Genomic DNA, 9584 nt, shown 5'->3' with positions numbered 1-9584 from the left:
TCCCTCACTCCCTGTGCCACTTTTTCACTCTCTCTCCTCACACCTGCAAGCTGTTAACTAATCAGCCCTGGTCCTTTGTTCCAGCATTCATTGTCCCAGTACTCATACACCTGTTCTTCTCTCATTGCTGGTTCCTCCTCGTTAATCCCGCTATGCTCCTTGGGTTCCTGTTTTGTTCTTGCTGTTTTTTGTTCTTCTCCTAGCTGCTTGTAAGTTTTGTTTTATCATCAGTTTTTCATTAAAATCTTGATGTTGCTGTCTTTGCCTTTGCTGCTCGGGCCTAATAACAATAATAATAATAAGTAAGTTTAATAGTTGATAAAAAATTTTGCTAGCTGGAATACCTGCACTTTTCAAAGAGGTAATGCTAAAGGGCACTCATTTTAACCATGCTAAATGCTAATATAAGATGCTAAAGTCAATCAAAATGTTAAGTGTAATTATTTTGTGTTTGTTTTGTAATAAGTGAATGTTGAGTAACATTAACCATTTACTCTCACACTGTGGGATGTCGGCTCTGGGCCAAACATGAATAACAAAGGTTTAGTAGACAGTGAAGTTAAAAGATAAATAAATGAATAAAGATAGTGAGCTACAACCTGATTAAAACATAAAATTGCCTTATATCCCATTTATTCCTTAAAGTTTTATTTGTTCCGATGGCTCAATTATGTAGCTTGGAAAATATGAACAATATATTCTGAAAATTTCAGTGGGAACAAACAAAGTCCATCGCATCATACTGCAGTCACGTGCCCTTGGGCAAGGCACTTGACTCCTGGTGGGAAACTGAACTGCATGTCAGTGAATATGGCTCTCACATTAAGTATTTTTGACTGCTTATTTACCACTTAAAAAATGTTTACGTGGTAAATAACTTTTAATGGAAAGAAATGCAGAAACATAAAAAAAGCAAGATGAAAAATGCATCATTTCTTAAAAAAAAAAACAGAAAAAGAAATCAAATAGGTCAGAAAATTATCTACACTGTGTTCCAAATTATTACGCAAATTGGATTAAAGTGTCATAAAGATTAAATTTGTTGTTGTGCTATTAAATTTATAGATGGTATTGTGTGTCAGGGCTCTTTGAATCACTATAATTATTTTCAGAGAGCTGGTTGATTAGTTTGTCTGGTGAGCTCAATTAAAGGAAATCTACTTAATAAGGATGTTCCACATTATTAAGCAGGTCACAGGTTTCAAGCAATATGGGAAAGAGAAAGGATCTCTCTGCTGATGAAAATCATCAGATAGTGTAGTGCCGTATGACAAGGTATGAAAACATTAGATATTTAACTAAAACTGAAGTGTTATCATCGTACTGTGAAGAGATTTGTGGCTGATTCAGAACAAAGATGGGTTTGTACAGATAAAGACAAAATGAGGAAGGTTTCTGTTAGACAAATTCATCGGATTAAGAGAGCAGCTGTTAAAATGCCCTTACAAAGCAGCAAACAGTTATTTGAAGCTGCTGGAGCCTCTGGAACCTCAAGGTGGAGGATCCTCCAGAGGCTTGCAGTGCATGAAGCTACTATTGGGCCCCTAACCAGAGCTCACAAGCAGAAACGGTGGCAGTGGGTCCAGCCATACATGCAGATTAATTTTCAAACAGACTTGTTCACTGATGACTGCTGTGCAACCCTGGATGGTCCAGATGGACGCAGTAGTGGATTGGTGGTGGATGGCCACCAGGTCCCAACACGGCTGTGACATCATCTAGGAGGTGGTGGATTCATGCCCCAGATATCCAGTGCGCCACGCGACGCCTCACATTCTGTGCATGTAGTGCCTTTCTCCCCAATTTACCCGATTTATCTGCTGACTCCTCGCATTTTACTAGTGTCATGCAAAAGTTTTCACAGCCTTAATTGTTTTCCATGTTTTGCCATGCTACAATATAATCTTTAATATGTTTTCTGGAGATGTTGGCATCGGGGCCACTGGCCCAGGCCTCTATGGGAGTGTTTCTCAATTCCAGTCCTCACGCCCCCTATGCCCTGCATGTTTTAGGTGTTTCCCTTCTGCCACACACCTGGATTGATGGAGGCACATCTAAAACAGGCAGAGCAGGGGGGCCTGAGGACTGGAATTGAGAAGCACTGCTCCATGGGGACTAAGTGAAATTTGGTTTTGTAGCCCTCTATATCTGCTATTAATGTGGATTGCTGAAAATCAACAGACGATTAGATAATTCACACAGCTGCTATAAACTCATTGCATCTCTGAATAAAGTCGTTTATGTTGCATCTTGTATGCATATTGAATTAATTAAGCAATAAAGTTGTTGTATTACCAGGAGCCGAAGCAGCTACAGCCATATAGGCCGCCGCCATGGTAACATGTATATATATACTGTATATACAGTATATATACTGTACATATACATAATGTCATCCAGCAGTAAAAGTAAAAAATAAAAAAAAAGTATGCTCTGGACTTAAGACAGCGTACACGAACACATATTCATGACATGCTTTTATTAAACTAATTTATCTCCTATGTCATTCCAGTACCTAAAATTTAACTTTATACCAGGTGAGTCTCTCTCACCTGAGAATGGGCTGATTCTGTATCTTCAAATAATTGGAGAAGATTCATAAGATTCATAAGTCTCTCACAAGAGAGAGATTCCTTTGATGCATCAAAGAGTGATGTCATCACTGCTGATGTCACTGTTACCAATGGTACTGAACATTCTAAGGCTGCGTTCACATTAAACATGTTTTGAGCGTCAGGAGAGTCTGGTTTACATTCAATGTCTATGTGGAATGTTGGACGCCATGGACTCGCGTGACACGTCAAACGGACTCTAGACACTCCAAACGCGCCACATCGGCCCTCGACTTTGAATGTTAACCAGATGCACCTGAACCTCAAAACGTGTTTGGTGTGAACGCACCACTATATGTCCAGTGTCATATTATGTCCATCATATTAGGACCAAAGACTGATCCTAACATGATAACTCATTGCTTTGAGTCAAGGGTAACGTTTAGAGGTAAGATGTGTTTAGTTAATGTTAGGGTTAGGAATAGACTAGTATGGGTTTGACTGGGTTAGGCAAAATCACAGCTACTAAATTGAAGGGAAATGAATACAAAGTTCTAATATGGGTCTAAATAGTTTTTGACAAATCTGTATAGCATTTTGTTTTCTAAATCATTCTATAAATAATGATGATATAATCTTAGGTTGTATTTCTGCCAATTGCACAGCTGCAGTACATTAGTAGTCTAATGTGTTGAATGTGCTGAGACACATTCAACGCATTAGAAACCAATCGGAACCAAAAGTTTGCCTTTTGGTTCTGATTGGTTGTTTCTGGACAGCAGCAGAGTCAGAGGAATTTTCACAGATTCTCTGTCTCATTCACACCTTAGGACAATTTAGAGAGATCAATTATTTTTTTAGAAATTCTACCTGCTGCAGATTTTATATATAGGAAAGTTTAATTATGTTTATTTTGGTGTTTTTAACTCTGAAATTGATCTTGTGTTTTCTCCATTGATTTTTGAGTTAGGAATATTATTTGCCTGTGTCTGTTTTGATTTCCTAAATTTGTGTGAAGCATTGAATTTTCATAATGCCCAGTGTTGGCAAAACCTGGGTTTGGATAGTTACCTAGGTTAGTGCCACCTGGGTGTGGGTCGGCGTAAAGGCCGAGCCGGGCATAGATTACCCTTCAGGCGAACGCCAACATGAAGGCCCTCCATGCAACCAGTGGAGGTTGGTCGCATGTTTGACCTCCATGTTTGATTGGAGGTCTGTCTTTCCTCGGAAATCCCCCCTCCTTGATTGGAGGTCCGTCTTTCCTCGGACCTCCCTGCTTGATTGGAGGTATATCTTTCCTCGGACCTCCCTGCTTGATTGGAGGTCCGTCTTTCCTCGGACCTCCCTGCTTGATTGGAGGTCCGTCTTTCCTCGGACCTCCCTGCTTGATTGGAGGTCCGTCTTTCCTCGGACCTCCCTGCTTGATTGGAGGTCCGTCTTTCCTCGGACCTCCCTGATTGATTGGAGGTCCGTCTTTCCTCGGACCTCCCTGGTTGATTGGAGGTCCGTCTTTCCTCGGACCTCCCTGCTTGATTGGAGGTCCATCTTTCCTCGGACCTCCCTGGTTGAGTGGAGGTCCATCTTTCCTCGGACCTCCCTGATTGATTGGAGATCCGTCTTTCCTTGGACCTCCCTGCTTGATTGGAGGTCCGTCTTTCCTCGGACCTCCCTGATTGATTGGAGGTCCGTCTTTCCTTGCTCTCCTCTGTTTGCATGAAGCCTTCTGTTTGCAGGACCTCTGGTTGGGTGGAGACTTTCAGATGGTTGTTTTCTAGAGAAAGTCTCAACTTCATCTTCAGGTCTGCAACCTGACCTTGCAAAGATTTCACTGTTTCCTCCTGTTCTTTGAATTTAGAAGCTTGCTCAGTATGACTTTGGAGCTGCTCCTCATATTTAAGTCTTACTCTGTATTCTTCAACCATTACATCTATCAGACCTTTATTGCGGGAGGCATATTTTTCAGCCTCCCTCTTGAAGTAATCCAGCTGTTGAAGAATGCTCTTGTCGGCTGTAACTTTGGAAGAGCAAGAAACCTTTGATCCATCTTCACGTTTGACTTGCAGGTGACGTTCTTTTTCCAAAATCTTTTGCAGTTTTTGAATTTCCTCCTGCTGTGATTTCACTTCAGCCTGACATGCAATCCTTCGGTCTCTTTCCTCATGCAGTTCAAAAATCTTATTCTGCAGTTCTTTTGTAAGATCGTCTACCTGCTTTGTGAGATCGATGACGTGTTGGCTTGTCTCTTCCACGTCTTCCATTAAGGGGGTGATCTCGAAGCCAGCAGAGGGAGTTGTTTTCTGCTCGACTTCCAATGATCTTGGACTCTCAAAGTCGCCGGAAGGACTTGGTTCCCCCTGGATCTCTGCCGATTCATCTTCCGGCTCACTGTCATCTTCAAAAACAATGACAGCGTCGTAGTCGACTTGGATGTTGAGGTCCATCATTGCGATCCATGAAAGCTCAGCTGGAAAAGCTTCATGTTCACAAGTAATCTGTTGTTGCTTCATGTCTATATTCTGGTAAATTCTTGCTTCTCTGAAAGGCTCGTAATATCTGGAATCGATATCCTGCTCTTTTCGATTAATTTCGAACGTGCTCTGAAGAGTGATCTGTCGCGATAGAACTGAGGTACAGGTCTGAGAAAACGCTGTCTGTGAGCTACATTCAAGAGAGAGATTCCTTTGTGGTATCATAGAGTGACACATCACTGCTGATGTCATTGATACCATTGGAACTGAACATTCTATTGTACCCTGACGTAAAAAACATTTTGCTAGAAAATGTCAAACATTGAGAAGTTTTCATTTTTAAATATTATGAAGCCAAAAAAAAAAAAAAAAAAAAACACCTCAGAAATATACAGGGCCAAGCTCGAGAATCAACTCAAACCCAGTTTCACACAAATACAAGGAAGCTAACATAAATGTTTGGCTGTTGAAGGGGACGGTTCAAGGTCGCTATCAAGCTAATTCTCTTTTAGCTAATTTTCTTGTCTCTTCTACCAAGAGATATGCAAACATACCTTTATCTTGGCTTTTTTCTATTCTTCCTCTTTTTCTCTCTCCCTGAAGAATAAGTTATTTTTGCGACAATGGTCAGAGCACAAAAACCAAACACCGATACACAACTGAGATCTAACGAACAGAATGTTTTGGGGTCGGTGCGTTTGCACTTTTGTAATTTCTTAAGTCTACCAGAAGAGGGCAGCATCAGATTACTACACCTTGCATGTTACTCAGCAAGTCAGCGCCTTTCATCAGTTATCAGTGGCTTTTATAAACGCATGGAAATTTGGAGGATTGACTTCTAGTCGTTCTGAAACATTCTGCAGTGAGTGAATAGATTTTGACCACATGCAGTAGCATCTTGAACAAACAAATATCTGTTCTTTACAAATTTCTACTGTTTTGGCTTTTTTTTGTGTGTGCATGATTTCAGTTAGTCCTGCTTGGAAAAAGTAATTGATCCCATTGACAAATCTTGAAAAAAGAGTTTAAGTTCACCAGCCCACACAAAGACCTGATTTCTACCAGAATGGTCAAATTAACAAATCACTTACAGGCCATGTCTGATGTGAAGAAGCAGAGCAAAAGATCACAAAAAGCACCAACTAACGCCCCAGCCTGAAGAGCGGTGAGCCGTCCTGGGAGTGGCTGGTCTGCCAAAATGACTCCAACAGTAGTGATGACTCATCCAGCAGGTCACAAAACAAACCAGAACAACAGCAGATCACACCAGTCCTCACTTGCCTCCGCTGAGGTAAGAGTTCAAGATTTAACCATGATAAAAAGAGTGGGCAAAAAAAAAAAAAAGGCATCCTGGGAAAGTTCCAAACCCAAATCGTCTGCTGACTAAAAACACTCAAAGGCCAATCTCGTGTTTGCCAAAATATATCTTGGTGATCCCAAGACTTTAGGGAAAATATTCTATAGATCAATAAGACAAAAATAGAAATCTTTTGCAAGGTGCATGCAGGGGCCTCTGCTGTTACATATGCAACATTTCAGAAAAAGAGTACAATAGCTCTAGTTGAACGTGTTGGTTGGTCTGGAGGTGGCTCGCCGCCTCAGGACCTGGACAGCTAGCTCTAATTAATGACATTATGTCTTCAACCCTCCAGCAGGAAGTGTTCTGTATGTTGCAGCAGTATAATGATCTAAACAAAGAACATCTGTTACTCCACCTCTGACTGGCTCAAAAAGTGGGGTCAGGCTGGCCTGGTGTTTCCCAACCTTTGTCCTCAAGGAGGGTTTTTACGTGTTTCCCTGCTTCAACACACCTGATCGAGATAATTGCAGTTAATTAAAGCCTGTTAATCAGCCATCAACTGAATCCTGGGGAAACGTTCATACATACAGGGCAGTAACATATGGGAGATGCTTCGAATAAGAAAGTTAAGAAAGCTGATGCTCTTTCAGGTAATTATTAGTATTTCCTGAATGGGAAGCTGCAGTCACAGGTCAACTTCAGCCCTGCATTTACACACTATGTTTATGCTTGCTGTCACTTTGTGTTGCAGTAAATGCCAACAATTTTTCTTGGTAGTTTTTTTTTTTTTTTTCAAGGAAAAAGTATGAGTCATGTGTCACGGAAACCATCTTAGGCATGCTAGTTATTAGCCTATCTAAAGCCAGCAGAGGAAGTAGGCTAGTGGACGACCACCAGCCTCTCCACACGTTACAGTCAGTTCCTTCTCATTTGTTGGCGCTAAGAAGATTTTATCTGCTTGAAATGCTAAGACTCACAACTGAATATAAACTTTCAAGATTAGTAATTAGCAGCAGTTGAGTTGAACACGTTTTTACTGAGGCTCTTTAAATGTGTATATATTTGAAATTTGAAATTGACATTTGTGACTATATACAAAATAGACCAGCAAATATTGCGGTAAGCATATTGCGAGGTAGCGCAAAAGAAAAAAAAAAGTCCCCATTTTCCATAGAGGGCTCCGTAGGAAACATTACAATTACAAGTTATTTAGAAATGGCATAACTGTCATATAGAATACTGCAGAAAAGCAAGTTGAAGCATGTTGTTGCACTGTAACCAATTTTCTATGTCTTGTTGAGCAACAGTCATAGTTACAGTCTCCAGGAAATGAGAAGAAAAATATATAGGCCTCACTTTTCAGACATAATTTTACACTAAACTAAGATGTAGTTTAAAATTTGGATTCCTGCTGTTTATGTTAATCATCAGTCATTACACTGAAGAATACCTACTTCTGTTTGGATGCATGTGGCTGTTTGTTTGCTTACTTGGCTCCTAACACAGCATCACAAATGTCAACAGCTGTAAAATTTCTCATCATATTTCTCATCAGGTTTCCTATCACACACAGTAGTTTGCAGAGGAAAAAAAACGCCCCTGACTGCTAGATCTGGTGAGATTGCATTTTAGCATGAAGACACCTGAGCTGATAATAATATGATATTTTCCCACAAAGATCAAATGATCGGCTGCTATGAGTTATTAAACCATACTTAGAGGTTAAAGAGTTTTTTTTTTCACTCTCTCCTGGGTCAAATTTGGACTGACCCTCCAAATCTTTAATTCTAAACCTAAGGTTTAGAATAGATCACTTTTAGTCCTGGCAGTTTCGCCTGCAGTCTAAATTTGTGTGTCTAGCTTGGGGACTAAAATTGAGTTTGGTCAATTTCTTTGAGAGCTAATCAGGGACTTCTAATACAGACTATTTAAAAATGTCACAACTGTGATATCTGGAAGTGACCTGAGACTTTTCTTGTTAAAACTATCCAACTCCTGAACAAACAGCTTTGACTTTGCATAAAGAAGGAATGCAGCAGGTTTCAGACTGTATGTATAATCCGATTTACGCTGAGAAAAGTTTTCTCCATGCATTTTACATTGTTGATGTTCTAATTTACTTAATATTGATCAATCAATCAGTCAATGAATGTCTGTAGTGGAAATCCTGGGACTGATTTATAAGTGGCATATGTATGTTGAGTGTTGCTTTTTGCATCTTTTCATAGCTAGTTTTAATCTGCACCAAGTAATCATTGCTTTATAAAAACCATTTTACACCAAGCAGTAGAGGTAAGACATCATTTACCACGCCATGACGTCTCTTCATGGGATTGCAATTACAAATGTGGCAAGTTCCAGGGTCAGATTTTGTATCATCACCTTCATATGCAAATTCTAATCCCAAATCTCCAAACTCTTTGGAGTTCTAATTATTGTTCTTGGTGTTCCATAGGCACCCTTCTGTACTGCAGGATGAATCCTGGGCGTGTTGACGCTCTCCAAACAAAGCCAAGCGCTGTCAGCGGTTCGCGCTGACGACTCGCCGTCAGGATCAGGGCGCGGTCCTGGCAAGTGAGTTGTAGATTGAAGATTAGAGAACTTTTGTTTTTCAGAATGCATGTAAAAAAAAAACTTTTATGTGGAGGATTAATTGCCATGCCCCATTTGCAAAGTCATCAAAATGTTTATTTTTTAAGGTCAAATCTGTTTGTACTAAAGGTCTGGGTAGCCGTTTGGAAGGCCTGAAGCACTGACACTGCAAATCCATCTGTATGTGACTCCCTTTTTTTAGATGGACCAGCCCAAACATGCGACTCAGGTGAAGTTATTAAAAAGTGCTGTTTTTCAGAAAGAAATATTATTAATCCTGACTCTTCATGAAGGATAAGCATAGTGCTGTCAGAAGCCTGGGGTTCATATTATCAATGGCATTCTTGTCTGATTGTTGAGTCCCTCCACACATGCCTGTGCACATTGACTCAGCTAGCGCTTCAGTGAACATGAAGGAGTTGCATGAAGCAGAAATTGTTCCAAATAAAATAAAAATGCTTCCTCCCTTAAGTCATGATTTAACTTAAAACAAAAACAACAAATAAGAGTTTTTTATATATATAAGTGGGATACAAAGCTGCTTGTCCCCGTCAGTTCAGACTTACCTAATGCAGTTATTACCGCCTGTTCATTTCTCTCATTACTGCCTGCAGGCAAAGCCAGGAGAGAGCAGGTTGAGGCAAAGCAGCGGCATAACTCACAAAGAATGAA

The sequence above is a fragment of the Xiphophorus couchianus genome, chromosome 1, assembly GCF_001444195.1.
Source record: "Xiphophorus couchianus chromosome 1, X_couchianus-1.0, whole genome shotgun sequence".
Lineage (NCBI taxonomy): Eukaryota > Metazoa > Chordata > Actinopteri > Cyprinodontiformes > Poeciliidae > Xiphophorus > Xiphophorus couchianus.
This window is presented reverse-complemented; position numbering follows the sequence as displayed.